Genomic DNA, 22,339 nt, shown 5'->3' with positions numbered 1-22,339 from the left:
TAGGGCTGAGATGGAATTTATCCCTTCATATATAACAATGACTTATCCTTAACCCAGGAAATCATCTTTGATTTATACACTCTCTAGGTTGTAATTCATAAGCAAAAGTAGAATTTTGAAATTTAAATCAATGCTAAATATTCAATATTTATTTAGCTTTCCAACATTCATTTCTCCTTTAACTCCCTCAACATTTATAAATTCACTTAGTATCTACCTACCAACGGATCTAATGTTTCAATTATCACCAACCATCTGTACTATTTGCACACACATTATATTTTAAATGATTTCTGTAGACTTGTGTGATGATCACATTTCACCCCATGGGCAATGTCATTTCTGATGCTTCTATTCATCAGAGCAGTCATTTTTACTATTTATATTTAGTATTATTAATACGTTGATCTTATTACAGGAAAATGTCTTTATAAACAAGAGTTAGTTAACAGCTGAGAAGGATGGAGATTTCCAACTGGCTATAAATAATGGAAGAAAAAAACATATTTCAGGATACTTAACATAGATCGCAAGCATGTGGTTTCTGAATGCTTATCCCTGTTTTTCACCATCTCTGTCTGTTCTATTACTGTTTACTACTTAAATAGAATCATTCAGAATTGGGGAACACCTTCCTACTATCTTTGGAATATGGTGGGAAAAGTAGTCTCAGAACCTCTTTGGATTTAGAATTGAACCTTAACCCATTTAGAGAAAGTTTTCATTAAAAAAATAAAAATCGTTTCCTCCCTGTCACGACAAACAGGCAAGAGTGGAAGCATTAGTCTCAACCACCAGTCTCTGTACCAACCTTGGATTACTAAACCCTAGAATGAAAGTATGCTCACAGCAATCCAACAGGAGGTCCCCAAGGGAAGACAGAATGGTCCCCAAAGTATTTGTCAATCAACTTAAAAGTACATAAAATGAGGGCTTCCCTGGTGGCGCAGTGGTTGAGAGTCCGCCTGCCGATGCAGGGGACGCTGGTTCGTGCCCCGGTCTGGGAAGATCCCACATGCCGCGGAGCGGCTGGGCCCGTGAGCCATGGCCGCTGAGCCTGCGCGTCCGGAGCCTGTGCTCCGCAATGGGAGAGGCCACAGCAGTGAGAGGCCCACGTACCGCAAAAAGCAAAAAAAAAAAAAAAAAAAAAGTACATAAAATGAAATCAGAGTACAGCTTAAGCTTAATTGGAATCATGGCTTAATATTCCTAAGCGTCTCACTGTTGCTCAAATGTAGGTGCTTCCATCTAGAATCTGACTTTCTCTGGAACATAAGGGTGGAGAAAAGGGAGCCAAACCCCTGCTGCTGACTCCCCCTTGCTGAGCAAACCTTAAAAAGAAAAGCTGCTTTCCCATCACAAGAGGAAAACGTTAAAGATAGCTTTAAAAATAAGCAGTAATTAGAATTAGACAGTAAATCCATGGTTGGAAGGAGCCTATGGCACAAGCATATATATTTGTTGGCCTTGATGAAAAGTTTCATCACTCGAGCTTCTCATCAAATAGGAAGGAGTGCACAGTGATTTGTCAAGTACCCCTCTCTCCATTTACACCTTTATTTCTGCCTTGGTGTCATTTTGCCGGCACACCTGACAGCCGAATCACTTAGGAATTTCATCATAAAGGCCTAAACTAAAATAACTTCCTTGCCTCTCTTTAGTTTACCTTCCTGATACTGGCATTTCTGTCGAGGTATACATAGAAATCATGTCGAGAAATACCTGGTTTCAAAAGGACTTACCTTAAGGAAGTCTACGCCGGCGTTTCCACTGACCTCAGCTATCTGTTGGACATCTCTGTCCAGCATGACACTGGGCCAAGACGGCCGCCGAGGGGCCTCAGTGGCTTGGGGCAGGTGGCACAGAGGCACGATTCCGGCCCGGAAAGAATCCCCGGGAAGCAGCCCCGGGAAGGCGAGAGCTAAGACACAGGTGTCAGACACCACCCAGGCACCTCCACTCCGAACCTGCCGTCAGACGGCTGCCCTGATTAGCCAAGTACAAAAGGCAGTTCAGATTACTGCCCTCCTCCCAACCAATCGCCGGCCGGCCGGCCTGACAGCAGCGGGGCCCCTGATGGAAGGGGAAGTACACGCGGCCAGAACCCGAGAGTGGCCGTGGGCACGCAGCCCCGTGCTCTCTGGCCCGCGCTCTGCAGAAGCAGCTTGTCAGCCTGTTGCAAGCAGAGCCCGTGGCAACGGGTGAGCCCGCTCCTGCCAAAGGTCGCTCTAGGGTCCTCTGACTCACAAAAACTCGATGCACCGTGATGACGGTTAAATCGAAGCGAAGGACAACAGAATGAATGGCGCTGGCAGCTTCACTCATAGGGCTCCCCTGCCCGCTATTCCTCCCTCCCCTTGCTGGTCCCCACTAGGGCTTCTGTGCAGCTGAATAAGTTCAATTTTTAATTAGCTATGGTTTTTGCAAGCAACAGTTTCTCACAGAAACTAGGAGGAGGGGAGGGAGACTCAAAAAGGACAATCTTTCTACATTGTTTCCAGCGATATTTCCAGCGAATATTATAACCACCCCTGCAGACACAAAAATTTATAAAAGTAGTGCTTGTAAAACAAAACAAAACAAAACAACAACAACAAGACACTGCATTTGAAAATTCAGCCCAGTGGAGTGCCACGCAGCTCACCTTTGTGCATGGAATCCTGACAGGTTTCCTGAACTGCAACTGTGTTAAAGGAATTTCACTTACAACTATCATCTGAGCCTCTGAAACGGCAGGCCTTTGCAGCTGTATGGAGAAGCAGTGCTTTCTTCAAGTTTTGGTATTTGCCCCAGACTGTAGGGGTCAGCTTAACAGTAACCACAGACACACACAGAGAGAAAAGCGATAGGGCACACAGAAAGAAAACAATCCCAAGTGTGTCTCAATTCGTGGGTATGCGAATGCATTTTCATTAGTTTACGGCTGCCATGGTGGGAACAAACGGATCACGGGATCCACGCATAATCTGTAAACCTCCTTGCTATAGAAGCTTTAAAAGACTTCCAGATTAATTTTTTAAGATGTGGAAAGAAGGAAAGGGAGCATGTACACACACACACACACACACACACACAGCAAAATTCTGACATCACAGGGGGCATTTTACTCTATACTCTAAACACAGTAGTAATTTCCATTCTAGACACCAAGAAAGTCTGAAGCATCCTTGAGGAGGTTAGTACATTTCAAAGGTGAAACTAATTGTATTTAGAGATTGTTCCTGTGTTGACTAGCAACGCTGTCTCTCCAGAATGCTCCCCTTGAATTCCAGCGCTATCTCTATGCCTATAATATGAAACCTAAGGAAACACGATTGAGGCAAGTGTGGGATAGGAACAGTGGTGGTCGGGGAGGGGGGGGGCGCGCAGAGAACCCTCTTTCAAAAGAGGAACCTCCACTGGATCTTGCACCCTGGATGCATTCTATCAGAAGTAGCCTTCTTTCCTTGCGGAAAGCAAAATTCTTATCCCAGCTTTATGTTTTCCTCTCCCACCTTATCGCCTTCCCACACACCACAACTGAGTTGTGTGTCCTTCCATCACAGGCTACTCCCACCAAACCAGAGTTCAAGGGCAGCCGGGCCACAAAATTCATTTTGAATGTGTCAGATTTAACAACCTCCTGCCGCTGACCAGAAGCTGGTTTCCACAGTGCACAGTGACGAATGGTTCTCCTTGACATCTGGTTATCACAACCAGCCATCTAGTATGGGAATGCCACTCCTTCAACCAGCGGGACATGACCAGCGGTTTAAAGGAGCCAGGCGTCTACCCCCTCTTCATTTCACCAGTCATTTCCTAGTCCAGCTCTGTGCAATCGAAGCTCGCTTCATATCTACTCCCGTCCGACCTCCCTATGACAACATCCTCAAGGGATTAGTGGCTCCAGGAACTATGTCACTGTGTATGTTCTCATGGGTGCTATGTTACATTAGAAGAAAAGATATCTTTATATGGTCTTCAGAGAAACTAAAAGGAGCAGGCAAGTATAGAAAAAAAATTGTATTGAAGCAATCAAATCACCTGTCCTTTCACAAATTATGAGATGAATAAGAAAGTCATTGTTATGTTTACAAAGAGTGAATGCCTATGTAGTATTAGATTGAACCACATGAAATTGTCAATATTTGACAATTTTGGGTCGACTACAATAGCAATTTCATGTGATTCAACCTGTAGCTGAACTAGTTATCTACTACACAAATACTAATTAACTATGTGTCAATACGCAGTTACTATGTTACATTCTCTAACTGCCACAATTCTATAAGGTAAATACTATAATTATTGTCACAACTTTACAGATGAGGAAAGGGAGGCTTGGGGAGGCTGAGCAATGTGTTAAACACCTCACAGCTAGCAAGCATTGGAGGCGGGGAGTCCCACGCTGGCAATCTGACCCCAGAGCCCATGCTTTGAACCACTGCCCTCTACGAAGGAGAATTTGAATTCTGACTTTGGCATTCACTAGCTTTGTGACCCTGAGCTGATAACTAAATTTCTCCAAGCCTCGGTTTTCTCTCCTCTGAAATGGGACTGATAATAGAACCTATCTGATGTGAGGACAGAACATGATGACATAAGCAAAGCACTTAGCACAGTGCCTGGCCCAGGGGAAGACCTCAATTGTTACCTCATAGTGGTGGTATCGGCACAGTCACTCTGCCACCTTCACCAGGACCTGAAGTGACATCCCATGTGTCCCCATCACCCTTTGGTAGTGCAGTGGCCACGCATGGGCGGAAGGACAGTGAAGCCTGGGTCCTCAAGTCTGGAAGCACTGCCCTTCAGAGTCAGCAATGGTTACTTTGGCACATGGAAAGTTCTTCACACTGGAACGTGCAGCACCCCGCAACCCCTTCATGTGGAAGAGAGACTCTCCTCGCCATGCTGCCCCCCAAACCCTGCCCTCAGCCCCATCTTCTATTTCCTGCTCGTTCTACTTCAGATTTCTACTAAGAATCTGGAACACTTCACCGACACCTTAGATTTCTCGTTTATTACCTCCTAGCTTCTTTGGCCATCAGCTGTAGACAGTTAGGCAATCCATGTTTGAAGAAGCACTGATGATCTAATCTGGAAGCAGAGCTGTGGAACCCACAGCACTGGACCAGGAGGTGGTGGGCCAGGCTTCCTTCTGATTCTGCCACTGACCTGCTAAGTGACTGTGAACGAGTCACTTACAGTCTCTGGGCTCAAGTCCTCACTAATCTAGAACATCACTAAGTTTCTTCCCAGTACTAATATCTGTGGTGAAGAGAAAAAAAGAGAATATACTAGATGAGCTTTTGAAGAAATGTGGAGTTTTTCCTTTTTCCTTTTCTCTAAAAGCTAGTAGTAGCATATCTACTCAGGCACATCCTGTTTCCTTCTGATTACCTTTTAAACACCCACAGGCAGGAGAGTTTTATTTTACTCTGTTGATAAACTGCAGACCAAGATAGATGGCCTTGATTTCAGAACACCAGACTTCCATGGTATTTGTCCTTAATGATTTGCACATGTCCTTGTAGGGTGCTTGTTTGTGGTTAGAGATGGGGGTCTATGGAGAGAAAAGCCTCACTAAATAATGAAGAAAATGGTTCCCTTACTTACTTTCAATTTCTTTGTGTCTGTGTGCATAACAGTTACACTGTTCTCCAGCAGTTGTAAGTTAGACATACACTGTGTAAGGTAGATTTGGATGCCTGTATAGCAGGGGTCCCCAACCCCCAGCCCGGTTCCTAACTGGGCTGCACAGCAGGAGGTGAGTGGAGGGCGAGCAGTGATGTCTGGCACTCCCCATCGCTCCCCATCGCCCGCATTAGTGCCTGAACCATCCTGCCCACTACCACCACCCTGGTCCATGGAAAAATTGTCTTCCACAAAACCGGTCCCTGGTGCCAAAAAGGTTGGGGACCGCTGCTGTAGGGCACTTACTTGCCTGTATTTTTATGGCACACTCCAGAAGCTCGAAGTGCTTTCACAGAGTATGCTTTTTAAAATCAAAAGTTTGTCCTCAATATCCTGTGATAATCCATAATGGAAAAGAATATAAAAAAAGAATGTATACGGACTTCCCTGGTGGAGCAGTGGTTAAGAATCCACCTGCCAATGCAGGGGACACGGGTTTGAGCCCTGATCCGGGAAGATCCCACATGCAGCAGAGCAACTAAGCCTGTGCGCCACAACTACTGAGCCTCTGCTCCAGAGCCCACGAGCCACAACTACTGAGCCCGTGAGCCACAACTACTGAGCTCGCGAGCCACAACTACTGAGCCCAAGTGCTACAACTACTGAAGCCCGCGTGCCTGGAGCCTGTGCTCCGCAACAAGAGAAGCCACCGCAGTGAGACGCCTGTGCACCGCAACGAAGAGTAGCCCCTGCTCGCCGCAACTAGAGAAAGCCCGCACGCAGCAATGAAGACTCAATGCAGTGAAAAATAAATAGATAAATAAATTTATATTAAAAAAAGAAAAGACTGTATACATACGTATAACTGAATCACTTTGCTGTACAGCAGAAATTAACACAACATTGTAAATCAACTACACTTCAATAAAAATAAATAAGTAAATAATATAGGCACTTCCCATATCCCCCCCACAAAAATGTTTGTCCTCAATACTCCCAGGAGGAATTAAAAGAATTTTATGAATGGAGGAGATGGAAACAGGCTCTTGGCCTCTGATCTACTTTCTTTCCATAGAGCACTCACCACCTTCTAACATACTGGATAATTTACATATGTATTACGTTCATTATTCATTTCCTCTCCTCACAAGGATGTCGACTCCATGAGGACAGAGATGTTTCCGACCATGGCTGAGTCCCAAGCACCTAGAGCAATGACTGGCCCTATATTAGATGCTCAATAAATAAATTCAACTTTATAAAATCATGTAAACGATTCAGGTAGAACTGTACCCTACACATCTCACTTTTAGAAATCATACTGTGTCACCAAAAATAGGAGGTATTGTACAAAAGATCACACCGGCAAGGATAGTGATAATGACCGAGGTGATGATAAACAAACATGTGGGTTCAGTAGTTTAGCCCAACTCTGCAAATTCCCACATAGAGGTTCCAGGCTGAAAGAAAACTGGGCAGTGAGCCTAGAGAAAAACAATAAGCTCAGGTTCTCTTTTCTAGTCCATTTTCCTTCCATTTCATGGGAAATTGTATTTGGTAGAGAACTCCAGGTGTGTCTAAAGGAGTCAGATCCTTGAGGACACTCCAAGGAAAGTGGAGACAGAGCAGCTGAGCCATGCTCACTTTGTATTCAAGGGAACATGTTTTTAATCCCAGTCTGAGCACACGCTGACATCAAGATGGATAAGTAATGCCCGTAGTCCTCTGAGTGTCATAAAAGTTGTCAGTTAAGTACAAAGTATTATGACACAATACCTTTCCTGTATAATAATTACAGGACATTTATGATACATCAGAAAGCATGATATTTTCTCATGGCTAACATTGCTGATGACAGTAACCGTTCTTCAGTTTAATTCTGCTCATATTATGCCGTCTCTGACCACAGAGACCAACAGGCCTAAAGTAATCACATCACTCTTGTTCTTTTTCTCTCTTTACATTCTCTAATTCTTTGGGGAAACCAAGGAATTTCTTCAGAAGAACGTTAGTGGCCAGAAGGTAGCAAATAGAGGCATGGGGTTCAGTCATCCCTTCAAAGCCCCAACATCCCCAATGGGGAACCCCAAGTTACCATTTAGTGCTAAGAATAACAGGTAGAGGAATTACATTTGGGTTCACCTTTTACCCTCGGGGATGAAAAAAATAAACTCTGGAGAAGGAGCATTGCAGAACACAAATTACAGTATCCTTAATGCCTCATTTCAATCTCTAGGAAAACTACACAGCTAATATAAAAAATGAGTAAGGTGTGACGGTAACAACAAATACCAGTTACATTTATAGACTTATATTTGTATTTAGTTTCTTAGCAGGGTGCTTACTCTGTATGAGGGAGGATACCAAGTACTTTACGTATTTTAACTCTTCCAACAGCTCAACTAGGGAGGTACTATTATTACACCTACTTCACAGGTGAAGAATCTCAGGCACAGAGAGAGTAAAAACTTGCCTGAGATCACAAAACTAGCAAGTGGTGGTAACAGGATTTGAACCTGGGCAGTCTGATTTCAAAAAATACGCTCTTTTTTAAAAAAAATTATTTATTTTTGGCTGCGTCGGGTCTTAGTTGCAGGTGAGGGCTTCTCTCCAGTTGTGTGCAAGCTCAGTAGTTGCAGTTTGCGGGCTTAGTTGCCCCGAGGCATGTAGGATCTTAGTTCCCTGACCGGGGAGCCCACTGGACCACCAGGGAAGTTCCGCAAAGAATATGCCCTTAAACACTACTGTCCATGCCAGATCTGCTGTGACTTAGAAATGGGTTGTGTATGGCATGTACAATGTTGAGGTATTTTCCCAGCTGGCAGACTTTTCCTTAGGGAGAATGTGCCACACAGCCCCCAGCCACATATCAGCTGAGTAGATCAGTTGAATGGCGCCAGCCAGCAGTAATGAGAGAGGCTGTCAAGCAATTAGCCTGATGATAATTTGGTATAATAAAACCTGCTTCAAATCATAATTTAAACAGTGGATAATTTAATCCATAATTTAAATAGTGGATTTGGTATATGTTGACCTTCAGATCCTTATGTACACCTAGTTTAGATCATTTTAAATTTTTTATTGACATAACATACACAGAGTGTATCAGGTGCACTTATCTTACGGAGAACATTCTTCCTTTCGCTTTCCTAACCCTCCATCTTGTCTACAGTTGAAAAAGGCAGTTTGAATCATAGTGGGGCTAGCAAACACACGTTCCTTGAAAAGAAATGTGACAGGAGACCCATACAGGCAGGCAGTCAGCCCATTATGTGGAATTTTCACCCAGTCAGCAAACATTTCATGAGTGCTTTTGCTATAGGGGGCACTGGAGAGATCAAAGGCGGTAAGACACAGCGATTTCCTGCCCCAGTTTAGTGTTGGAAATGGCCAACCATCCCTCTACTGGAAAAGACTCAGTCTGGACAACTGGTTGGAGATGAAAAAAGATAACTGGGCAACCAGTGTTTGAGCTACCGGGCTGGGAAACTCAAATGCCGACTGGGCCAGGCAGGCAGGGTCAATGGGCAGAGTGGCAGGTGTCAGATCATAGGAAGCACCGGCTTCCCAAAGTAAACTGGAGGGGGTACACCTCACCTGATATGGGTATACCCGGCTCCAACCCACTGCTGTCATATGGTCTGATTTTTCCAGAAGCCAGATTCTTGTGTCAAACTCCCACATTTTTAGTGAGGATTAAACAAATGTTTGCAGGCCAAATACTTCTAGATCAAACAAATGTCTGCAGGCTAAATACTTGTGAGATGTAGTTTTCAAATTCTGTTTTAAAGTTCAATCAAAGAATTTTATCAAATTCACTGAGTCGACTAGCTTCAATAGTGGATTTTTTATATGTTGACCTTCAGATCCTTATGTACACCTAGTTTAGATCATTTTAAATTTTTTATTGACGTAACATACACATAGTGTATCAGGTGCACTTATCTTATGTAAACAGCAAAAATGATATAGAATATTTCCAGCATCCTCGTGAGGCTTCTTCCAGACTTTTCCAGCCTATTCCAGACTCCCTACCCTCACTTTTGACCTCCATCATCAATTAGCTTTGCCTGTTGTTGCCTAGTTCAAATCTTAGTCCCAAGAAATTGATACCAGATGTAGTTGCTTCAGGTCTGAAAGAAATAAAACTGGGTTTAAACAAATAAAGGTGCAACCAAAAAAGAGTCCCGGTAAACCCAACACCACGATGGAGCCACACACTTAGCCCAGTGCTTTTCAAGTTCTGATGCTTCTGACTTACATGCACCTTTGCTTTCCGAAAACTATCATTTCCTGTGCGAATAACATAGGCCAACTATGTACTTGTCACTCTGCATAGAGTATCTCATTCAAGCATCACAAAACCCCTCTGAGATACAAATTTAGATAAAATGTATTCCAACCATACAGCTAAAGAAAACCTGACCGTGGTAGGTATGCAGCTGGATCCACACAGCCAACCTGTACAACGTTTAGGTTCAAAGAAAGGGCTATTACAAAGCCCAGGTACTTTTCCACTGGACCACACGGCCTACCCATAAAATTACCAAATGGTGTGTTTTCTTAACTCTTCCACAAGAATATGATAAATTTCATTTCTTAACCAGGAACATAATGAACCTTATTGAATTTAGCATCTGACTAGGAGTTCATGCTTCACTTTATAAGGATTGGCAGTGGTGGTTTGAAAGCTGACCTTTATTATCTAGGTACTTTTATTTTTTAAACAACTTAATGAGAATATATATATATGTATATATATATAAATTTATACACACATATATATAAATATATCTGGGAGGGAGGGAGACGCAAGTGGGAGGAGATATGGGAACATATGTATATGTATAACTGGTTCACTTTGTTATAAAGCAGAAACTAACACACCACTGTAAAGCAATTATACTCCAATAAAGAGGTAAAAAAAATATATATATATATATCTGAATCACTTTGCTGTACACCTGAAACTAACACAACATTGTAATTCAACTATATTAAAAAAAGACTCAATTGTCTGACACATAAAAAACGTCAATAAATGTTAGTTATCATGACGATGATGATGAGACATTTAAAACAAACCTGATTATGAGGCCCAACAAATTAACTTCCCAGGATATTGAAACAATTTGAAGATATGATGCTGGAACCATTCTGGGTGAACAATAGTCAAGAAATAGCGGAAGGCTTCCCTGGTGGCGCAGTGGTTGAGAGTCCGCCTGCCGATGCAGGGGATACGGGTTCGTGCCCTGGTCCGGGAAGATCCCACATACCGCGGAGCGGCTGGGCCCGTGAGCCATGGCCACTGAGCCTGCACGTTCAGAGCCTGTGCTCCGCAACGGGAGAGGCTGCAACAGTGAGAGGCCCGCGTACCGCAAAAAAAAAAAAAGAAAAAAAAGAAATAGTGGAAAATATGAGAGTCTGAAAAACAATCATGATTTTTTTTAAAGTGGAGGAGATGGCAATAGATTCTAGAAACAGTGGACAGGTGGATTTCGTATAGACCTCTAGAAAAAAGAAAAATCTGTAGGAGATTAATTTGATGGTTCATGAACACCCAGAAAGTCATCTGTGGTCACTAGAAGCCACCTTGGGCTTGCTGAGAGCAAGTTACGCTAACATCTCATTTAAGAAAAAAAAAAAAATGGGGCTTCCCTGGTGGCGCAGTGGTTGAGAGTCCGCCTGCTGATGCAGGGGACGCGGGTTCGTGCCCCGGTCCAGGAGGATCCCACGTGCCGCGGAGTGGCTGGGCCCGTGAGCCATGGCCGCTGAGCCTGCACGTCTGGAGCCTGTGCTCCGCAACGGGAGTGGCCACAACAGTGAGAGGCCTGCGTACGGCAAAAAAAAAAAAAAAAAAAAAAAGACATTGTAATTTCATAATCTGTCCTTCCTTTGTGCTGCTGTATTACTCACAAATTTGGTAAACAAATCTTCCTCTGTCAAAATAAAACAACTTAATGAACACAACGGTAATATATAAATTTATAAATATATAAATAAATATATATATTTAGCATAGATCTTATCTATCTTTACTTACCTAAACTAATTTCCTGGGGCTTATGAGACCATTGTGTTGTATGAATATGGTTCTGAGACAGGAGGCAGATTTGGATGTTTCAAGACTTTTCTCTGTCCCAGGAAATTTGTGTAGCACAAAAATGGGATTAGAACAGTGGTGGCTACAAAATTTGTTCTAAGAGGGGCTCCCTGGTGGCAAGGGGATAGTGCAGGAGTTACAGGGCACTTGTCTTGAAGCTGTGCTCCGCATAGTAAGTTCACTGTTTTCACTTAGACCAGAGCCATTTTCTAAAGATGCCTTCATTCATTCTTTAACAAGATTGAGAAAACATCAATTGTTTATAGCAAAGAATATTATTTTATTGGGTGGGCAACTAATGCATATTATTGGGAGGTGGAGAGAGGAATTAAAAGCCCCACTGTCTGCCAATACCACCCCTGTGTCGCTGCCTCTAGGGAAGATGGGCTCATTCACCTGATGCCAAATGACAATAAAGGGAGCTAGATGGTCGACGATTCAAATCAAGAGACAGAGTTCTCCCGGTGGCTCATCCTTTCAGCAAATGGGGAGAAGCTTACCAATACTTCTCATGTAGAATGATATAAGCCACTAGGAATTCATTCACGTCCAAGGCTTTTTAGTCTGATACATGCAAAAATCCCAAGTACATATATTACCTTTTACCTCAAAGGCCACAGTGAGACCGCCTATCCTATTTAAACTCTAGAGTCAGAGCTATTGAATCAGCTTCTTCTACTTTAGGTAGCTCAGAAACTCAACTAACATCTGGTGAAATATGCAAATCTATGAGGAGCACCTGTTTCAAAATTTAGATCTGAACTCTAATGCCCAGGATCGTGGTCCATGGATAACCAGCCGAGTTAGGTATGCAAACTTTCCTCAAATCAATACCTGTTGCTTAAGAACTTAAGCCATTTTTAACTCACAACTTTAATCTTTGCTTTAGTCACCAAAATTTTTTTCTAATTTTATTTAAAAGAATTTTTAATTGTGGTAAAATACACATAACATAAAATTTAACCATCTTAACCATTTTTAATGTACCCTTCAGTGGTTTTAAGTGCAATCACGTTGTTGTGCAACCATCACCACCAGCCATGTCCAGAACTCCTTTCACCTTGCAAAACTGAAACTCTGCACCCATAAAACAGTAACTCCCCGCCCCCCTCCCCCAGGCCCTGGCAACCACCATTCTATTTTACTTATCTCTGAGTTTGACTACTCTAGGTAACTTATCTAAATGGAATCATACAGTAATTGTCTTTTTTTAAAATTAATTAATTAATTGTTGGCTGAGTTGGATCTTCATTGCTGCGCACAGGCTTTCTCTAGTTGCAGCGAGTCGGGGCTACTCTTCGTTGTGGTGTGCGGGCTTCTGTTGTGGAGCACAGGCTTTAGGCGTGCAGGCTTCAGTAGTTGTGGCTCATGGGCTCAGTAGTTGTGGCTTGCGGGGTCTAGAGCACAGGCTCAGTAGTTGTGGCGCACGGGCTTAGTTGTCCCGCAGCATGTGGGATCTTCCCGGACCAGGGCTCGAACCCGTGTCCCCTGCATTGGCAGGTAGATTCTTTTTTTTTTTTATTAGTTTCTGCTTTATAACAAAGTGAATCAGTCACACATATACATCTGTTCCCACATCCCTTCCCTCTTGCGTCTCCCTCCCTCCCACCCTCCCTATCCCACCCCTCCAGGCGGTCACAAAGCACCGAGCTGATCTCCCTGTGCTATGCGGCTGCTTCCCGCTATCTATCTATGGCAGGTAGATTCTTAACCACTGCACCACCAGCGAAGCCCAATATCTGTCTTTTTGTAACTGGCTTATTTCACCTAGCATAACATCCTCAAGACTCCTCAGTGTTGCAGCATGTGTCAGAATTTCCTTCCTTTTGCAAATTCCTTTTCTTAACCATAAAAATTTCAAGTTTATATAGCATGTTAATCAATCAACTAGATTGAGGGGGAGTATTTGGTCTGTTTAATAAGACTTTAGGGCTTGGAAACCATAAGAGAGGGAATGAGATAATCTGCTGAAATCTTTAAAGCTGTGGTTCTTTAGGGTGCATCAGAACCACCTGGAAAGCTTGACAAACCGTCAATTACTCAGCCAAAAACCTAGGGTTTCTGATACAGTAGGTCTAGAGGAAGGCCCCAGAATCTGCATTTCATAGGAGGGCCTGGTCAGTGAACACACTTTTGAGAACCACTGTGATCCAGTCAGGGTTAAGCCTGGAGGATTCCAATTACCAAAGATTTCCTATAGTACAAAGTAGTTGAGTAATAATATATATACATGTCACCTCACTTTAATCCAGTCGTCTGTTGATGGGCACTGGGGCTGCTTCCACGTCTTGGCTATCGTAAACAGTGCCATTATAAACACTGGGGTGTGTGTATCTTTTAGAATTAGTGTTTTCCCACCTAAGACAGGAGACTTACAGTTACAGAAGAAGGGAAGCATAGAGCAGAGTAAGAAATAGTGAGAAATAGTGAGAAAGTCCAGTCCTTGCCATTCCAGGGAATGATGGAGAGATTGGTGGCAAGTCACACTGTCAGAACCAAGTTCTGGTTTCACCTCTCTGGCCTCAGGGAGAACAGGGCAAGCATGCAAGGAAAGTGAGGGGAATGTCCAGGGTGTCAGCAAATCTTGGCTCCATTGCTCTGCTGGAGACTCCAGGAGAAGGTCACTGTGAGGAGGGCCTGGCTCAGCTCCATTTAGATAGACATCGGATGCCAACCAGTACACGTGGAATGAGGCAGCTATGATGGGTGAGATGATCCTGGGGTGGACCCCTGGATCAGGGGTTGTTGGGATGGAGAACTTGGTAGACGCTAATGTGTCTGAAGCTAATGGGAGCTGAGCAATGGTGGAGTCTGCCAGTGGGAGGTTGCCAAGGATCCCCAGGGGCACTGTCCAGGCCAACGCTGACCATGGATGCACTAGCTGCAGAAGTCAGTGGTAGAGGCCAGCAGTGACAAGGAAGACCAAGGCAGAGTCTAGGGACCAGGGGATAGTGTGTCCAAAGACCTGTACTCACCACTGCCCAAACCCCCAGACAGTATTTTGGCAAAGCAGTTGGACAGTGAAGACAAAAGATTACATCTGAGAGAGGGTGCACTTTATGTTAGAGACTGAGTATGACTTCAATGGACTGACTATTCAAATGATTAGACCAGGCTAGCTTTTTACTTGGCTAGGACTAAAATTTATTGTTTTGTTTCCCTGCTAACCAGCAAGTGTGAGTTTGGGAGGAAGACCAGATTAAGTTTTGGCAGAATAAAAGGGAACACTCGTACACAGTTGGTGGGAGTGTAATTTGGTGCAGTCACTATGGAAAACAGTATGGAGGTTCCTTAAAAAACTAAAAACAGAACTACCATATGATCCAGCAAGCCCACTCCTGGGTATATGTCCGGAAAAAATGAAAACACGAATTCAAAAAGATACACGTACCCCAATGTTCATAGCAGCACTATTTACAATAGCTAAGACATGGAAACATGGAAGCAACCCAAGTGCCCATTAACAGATGACTGGATTAAGATGGTGTCACACTCACACACACACACACACACACACACACACACACACACACACATATTTACTCAGCAACAAAAAAGAATGAAATTCTGCCATTTGCAGCAATGTGGATGGATCTAGAGAATATCATGCTTAGTGAAGTAACTCAGACAGAGAAAGACAAATACCATATGATATCACTTATATGTGGAATCTAAAAAATAGTGCAAATGAATGCAAATACAAAACAGAAACAGACTCAAAGACATAGAAAACAAATCTGTGGTTACCAAAGGGGAGAAGTAGGGGGGAGGGACAAATTAGGCGTATGGGATCAACAGACACAAACTACTATATATAAAATAGATAAGTAACCAAGATTCACTGTACAGCACAAGGAATTATACCCATCATCTTGTAATAACCTCTAATGGAATATAATCTGCAAAAATACTGAATCATTATGCTGTACACCTGAAATTAGCACAATACTGTAAATCAACTATACTTCAATAAAAAGATAGTTTAAAGAACCTGCATTTTTGTTTTCCTGTATCTAAGCGGTCATGTGACTAGGGTTGTTAGATAAAATCCGGGACATACTTTCACTAAAAAATTATTTGCCAAATTCAAATATAACTGAGCATCCTGTTTTTTGATGTGCTAAATCTGGTAACCCTACATGGGACCTACTATTGCATGGGTATACATGGCGATAAAGTTATTAGTGTCCCTGCATTGCACTGCCTACTTCAGCCCACAAATCTCAGTCACTAACAGTCTCATTACTGTGCCAACTGAGGGCAACTGACAAAGCTAAACCCCAATTTGCAAATGCTGGGTTTCAAGCATGTGTTAATATTTCAGAAACAATCCAGTAGCAGAGAAAAATTAGTTCAGGATAAAACCTGCCCTGCAGACAATGCTACAAAGGGGCAAATCCATACCTGAAACATACCGATCACTTTCTTTACAAGACATTCAAAAGTGGATATTCACATTCAAATTATCACAATACACCTTTTGGATGATTTCCAAAATTGTGAAATGAGCATTTTAATTATACTGTCAAGATAGCTGATGTATCTTCTAACCCTCATCCGCAGGGTCCCCCATCCCTGGCCACTAAGGCTCCCTGCTGACTGAACTGGGAGGAGTCCTCCGGGGGTCTGTGTCAGCCACACTGGCTGAATGACCAAAGTCAGCCTTTTGAGGCTGAGGTCACCTCCTGTCCATGACTTGAAGGCTTCTAATGACAAGACCCCCCTATCCACAGATAGCTCCAACTAATTTGTCACAGAGATAGCACCACTGGGAACACATTCCTTAATGGTAAGATACTGATAACCTGCAAAATCACTTTAAAAAATATGAATAATAGCTTTATTACTGCCATTTTATATTAGTGTAAGATTGTATTGTTCTCAAAGGACTTCAAGTATTGTTGCCCATGTCTTTGGAGCTTTGCAAGTCATCCCCCAGCAAGGTTCTGAGGGAACAGGAAATGGAAAGGTGAGTTTGAATGAGGAACCAGGAAAGAGGCAGGTGTGGAGGAACAATTCCTAGAAAAGGAGAGATTTGAGAGAGATGGGGTAGGGTGTGCAGAGAGCGCTGAGAGGTACTGAGATGCGGAGAAGCCATGGGGCTTCATTCGGGTGCTGCCCAGAACAGACCACAAACACAAACTGCATCTTCTTCAGAAGCTGGATTAGTCCATCCTGCCATGGACAAAGTCTTCTAGAGCTTTGGGTAAGTACTCATAAGTCTAGCATTTAAATTCAACATCATTTATCAAGCATCTACTATTTGGGAGAGAAGTGATAAAATCTCAAACATTCTCTTATAAAACAATGGATGTTCCAGCATCTCAATATTAATCACATATTTCAACCATTTAAAAATTATAGAACAAACTGTGATTGGAATCAAGTTGTGGGGCTCTTTTGTCTTGTTTGGGGAAGAATAGAAAATGATGAGCCTGTATTCATATCTTAATAACCATAAAACCCTCTGTCATTTCTCCCTTCTTGCTGCGCCGTTTCTCCTATTTCTATTTTTATTGGCATGTAGACTTGCTCCCATCAAATGAGTTAGACAAGATGGGAGGGTTAATTTATTTAAGGGAATGTGGATCAACACTGCTGGAAAAACAAAAGGCAACAGTGAGTACTATCTTTAAAGCAAAACAAATGAAAGCACTGATGGAACCCAACTGTGGTTGCCCAGGGGCTGAAGAACCCACACTGGTTTGGGGTTTGAGCAGCCACACCAGCTCATCTGACTCAAAAGCCTGGGCTTTTGTGTAAGATAGATCGGAGTTCAAATCCACACTTAATAGATGTGTCCCCTTGGCCAGGCTACCCTATTAAAAAGTCTGTTTCCTCATCTGTAAAATAGAGTAATAATAATACCTATTTCATGGAGTTGTTGTAAGAATTAAATGAGATAATGAAATGCTTAGAACACCCAAAGCTAAGAGGTGAGAGCTTACAAGAATTATTTCTTTAGAGGTGGCAAGCTAACTCGTAAATCAAAATTGATTCCTAGAGATAACATTCTGCATTTGATCCAAATTAATCCACTTCTTCAGAACCTAATACTATGAATCTTATGAAGGCCCAGTGGGCCAGTTCAATCACATCACATATATTCAATGTCAAGTGCCCCCATTCTTTTATCCCATGTCCTTAATTTTAGAATGTTAATCCCAAGACATTTTCATTCTATTGATAATACCAGTCATGTCATCTGCATTTATGGGACAGGTTAGGGGTGCCATGAATTACTGTACAAAAAGAGAAGACCTCTCACTACCGCAGAGCTGTTCCAAAAAAAATCAAAGACAAGCTTTTTCTGAACATTCTACTGAAAGGTCCCGACATTACATTTGCAACTCTATGATGCTTTGTAAACTCACAAGTGTGCAAAGAGGAAAAATGCAAGACAGGTTAAACGAAACAAAACACTGTGGGTCTTACATTCCTGAACGTGAGCTTGTTTTTCGTTCCTTAGGATCTCATGGAATGACTTGGAGTTTCTGACCTCTGCCCCTGACTTTGAGACAGTGACGGAAAGAGGATGAGGAATCATGAAGCAAAGGTTGAAAGGGCCCTGAATCCAAACACCGCTGGCCTCGTGGGGATGCTGCCCTCACTACGAATTCCCACAGACCCATGAGGGCCCTCAGGCCTCATCAAGTCAGTATTCTTGTTATGAAGGTGTCAAATGTAAAACTGTGTAAACAGAGTGACACAGAGGCCATTCCTGCTTAGTGACCTGGATCAGAAAGGTCTATTTTTAGAAACTGCTGCAAGCCATCATGCTCTCGGAAAGAAGGCAGGCCACACACTACTGCTGTTTTTGAACATTTCTGTGCACTGGGGTTGTGTTCTAAAATGTTTGTGAAGGAGCTCCGAGAAGACAAGGACCATACCCGATCTCTGTTTAAAGTTGAAAATCTGAATTTTGAATTTTACTTATATATCATGGCCAAGAAGATGTGTAAAGCTAGTCTTTCATTTCAAGGAATAACCATGGAGTGGCTCAGATCGACACTGATCCCATCCTTTGAGCCAATGTGGGCCAAAGACACAAGGAAAGATCCATAGGAATGACCTCCCAGCCAGAGGAAGGCTGAGGCCCCCTTCCAGTGCTGCAGGCTGTGTGCCTCGGTGGGCATTAGAATCCCTTGGCAAGTTTGCTAAAAAGCAGGCTCCCCCAGCAGAGAGTCTGATTTAGGGGAGTACAGGGACTTGCATGTTAAACAGGGACGACAGCTGATTTTTTTTTTTTTTTTTTTTTTTGCTGTACGCGGGCCTCTCACTGTTGTGGCCTCTCCCGTTGCAGAGCACAGGCTCCGGACGCGCAGGCCCAGCGGCCATGGCTCACGGGCCCAGCCGCTCCGCGGCATGTGGGATCCTCCTGGACCGGGGCACGAACCTGTGTCCCCTGCGTCGGCAGGCGGACTCTCAACCACTTGCACCACCAGGGAAGCCCAACAGCTGATTTTTTTTTTTTTTTTTTTTTTTTTTTTGCGGTACGCGGGCCTCTCACTGTTGTGGCCTCTCCCGCTGCGGAGCACAGGCTCCGGAAGCGCAGGCTCAGCGGCCATGGCTCACGGGCCCAGCAGCTCTGCGGCATGTGGGATCTTCCCGGACTGGGGTACGAACCCGTGTCCCCTGCATCGGCAGGCGGATTCTCAACCACTGCGCCACCAGGGAAGCCCCCAACAGCTGATTTTGATGCAAGTTGTTTAAATGTGTTTAAACGTGTTTCATATGTTGATCAAGAACTGTTATAGGAAGATAACATGAAACATGAAAGATGCTGAAGAGTGAGAAGGGAGAATCATCAAATAAAACATAAACAAACCAAATTACAGTTCCTGCCACCAACGAGAAAGGAAAAGCCATAAGATGAAAGGAAAGAAGAGCCTGGCCTTGGAGTTGTGTGCCCTGACGCAGCTGACTCATGTTAGGAAACTTGGCTTCTTTTCCTAATTCTGTGTTCCTGGTCCTGGGACCTATGCCTAGACCTTCCATTTCTGGGTGCTTTGACTTCCATAAAGCAGGCAGCAGTTTCTCCGGAATTGCCCCTCAGGGGGTCAAGAGAGGGGCTTTGCCAGTGACCTCTGACCCCCACCTCCATACTAAGGTTCTCTTACATCTACAGTCATCAGCAGGTCACCTCTTCCCACTGCTTTCTTCTTCTGACAAATTTGATTTCTGTCCAGTTTGAGTTTGACTTTCACTGGCAGGAAACATAATCCCCACCCTCCTTGAATCGTGCTCTCTCACCACATCTTTTGGGCTTTGGGGCAGTAAAACTAGGCGAGACGTAGGGTAAAACTGTGCGAGACGTAGGGAAGAAACCACTTCTCTTAATGAAAGATGGAAACGCCTCCACTCACAAGCATTTGCTGGACAGCTAGTCACTGACTGAAGGGAGGGGCAGCAAACCCAGAGTCCAGGTTTCTTCTTCACACGTGTCATCTTTATTGTCTCATACAAAGTAGGGATGAGTGTCTTCACTTCCCCGAGGAAAAGAAAGGAAGGTGAGAGGTGAGAGCAGTTGGCCCAGCCCTCCCAGTAAGGGGCGGGGCTGCAGACCAAGTCCTGCCCGACTGGAAGTCAGTGCCCGTAACCAGTGCACAGCACTGCCGCGGGACCGGGGCTTGGAAAGGGATCCCAGCCTCCACGTGACAGGTGACTGCAGAGGCCCTGGCTCCGGCGAGGCTCGCAGAAGCTGGGGGCACAGTGAAGGGCGGGCCCTGCCACTGGGAGCATCCCCAAAGCCAGGCTCCCAGGACCTAACCCCCAAGGGAGGGCTGGAGATGGCTACCGCACCGAGGCACGGGGCTGCAAAGGGAGGAGGGATCCGGTCGATCTCATTTCACAGAGGGGAGAATGCCTTCAAACAGGATCCTTCTTTGGTGAAAAGCGTGGTCTTTTTTTTTTTTTTTTTAAAGCACAGAGGAGGTTTACTGGCTCACACAACCAAAAAGACCAGGGTCTGACTGGATCTGACTGGGTCCAGGGTCTCAAACAATGTCATCAGGAATCCATCTGCATCCTTGTTTTGGCATCCTTCTGGGTTGCCTTGACTCCCAGATAGGGGTCACCATGTGATGGTAAAGGTGGCTCATGGCCAGCAAGCTTGCATCTGACCAGCTTTAAAACCTCAGCTGATAGTGGGAAGCAGCCGCATAGCACAGGGAGATCAGCTTGGTGCTTTGTGACCACCTAGAGGGGTGGGATAGGGAGGGTGGGAGGGAGACGCAAGAGGGAGGAGATATGGGGATATATGTATACATATAGCTGATTCACTTTGTTATAAAGCAGAAACTAACACACCATTGTAAAGCAATTATACTCCAATAAAGATGTTAAAAAAAATTAAAAAACTAAAACTAAAACTAAAACTAGACTTATTAAAAAAAAAAAAAAACCTCAGATGAGAGACAGTGCCTCCAACGAACTCTTAACGCAAGCACAAGGACTAACCCCGTCCAGTGACATAATTCATAACAGCTGATGTTTATATAGCAACTTACAACACCAGTGAGGGAGCTATTATTACACCCATTTTACAGATGATGAAACCATGTTAGAGGTTAAAGCAGTCAACAAGCAAATGCTAAAGCTGGGATTCAAAGTCAGGCAACCGGGCTCCAGGCCTGGGCTCCCGTCCACTGCACCACACAGCTGCTATTGGGTATGCTTTTGTTTTCACTGGGTATGTTTTCCTTCACAAATATTCAGTGAGTACATATCATGTGCTAGGAACCATTCCAGGCACTGGGGACACCACACAGAACAAAATCTCTGCCATTAAGGAGTTTATAATCTAAGGAGAGGAAATGGAATGAATAACTTTATGAGTGTATGTCTCACAGGTGAAAATAAAATATAAGGAGTGTTGGGGACATGGTAGGAAGGGGGTGGCAATTTTCAACTGGCTGTACAAGGAAGGCTAATATTTGAGCAAATACTTGAAGGAAGCAAGGGAGGAAGTCAAAAGGGTATAATTGATTTAAAATTTTTTAACTTACCTTTTGGAAAAACTTAAGTAATATGCAGCCACTAGTGAAAAACAATAATTCTCTTTCATCTTTTGCTCCTTTAAGTTATGAGGGTGAAGGACGGAGGGTTAGGAAACACATCTCACTCCTGTGACAACTCCGTGAAAGATTGTTTCAGGTGTCCAGGGCTCGCAAAACAACGTAGCAACCCTCCCACATAAACAATAAACACACTAATCAAGCAACCGACCGGAGGATGATTTCACACCTCCCACCCACCAAGCCAACGCAGCATCAGACAGGAGTTTGACAGCAGAATGAGGGGCGAGTGGAGAAGCTGCATTTTTCAAATGCACCGACGAACTGTACACAGGATCTGGCAGCGAGTGGAGACAGTGACGTGGGGCTCTAGACCAGCGGGCAGTGGAACAAACATGTTAGTGAGAGGCAGAGGCATCATAAGGCTGGTCTTAGAGGTATAATTTTACCAAGGACACACTAGGCTCTAAATGCTAGGATGCCAGAGGTAACAGAACCGTGAGAAGACAGGTAGCAATGAACACATATTTGAGGTTGCCACTTTAATTAGCAACGGTCAAAGGAGAAAGAGCCTTAGGGGTCATGTCCAGTCAGACAGACCCAGGGG

The 22,339-nt window shown here is 43.9% G+C and overlaps 1 protein-coding gene across 4 annotated transcripts in view; it reads right to left on the bottom strand.

Moving 5' to 3' along the window:
* Window positions 1–22,339, bottom strand: part of SHROOM3 (shroom family member 3) — a gene marked incomplete at its 5' end in the record, with an annotated part of 316,716 nt that overhangs the window by 168,561 nt on the left and 125,816 nt on the right. Inside the window, one exon of one of the 4 annotated variants that reach the window (XM_081248840.1) lies at window positions 1,743–2,244. The exons of the other annotated variants lie outside the window; for them this stretch is intronic. Of the gene's footprint in view, window positions 1–1,742; window positions 2,245–22,339 lie in introns of those variants that run through there. 4 annotated transcript variants of the gene reach the window in all.

This window comes from Mesoplodon bidens (assembly GCF_964165515.1).
Source record: "Mesoplodon bidens genome assembly, chromosome: 1".
In the NCBI taxonomy this organism is placed as follows: Eukaryota; Metazoa; Chordata; class Mammalia; order Artiodactyla; family Ziphiidae; genus Mesoplodon; species Mesoplodon bidens.
The sequence above is the reverse complement of the archived record's forward strand: the minus strand, read 5'-3'. Positions and strand labels throughout refer to the sequence as shown.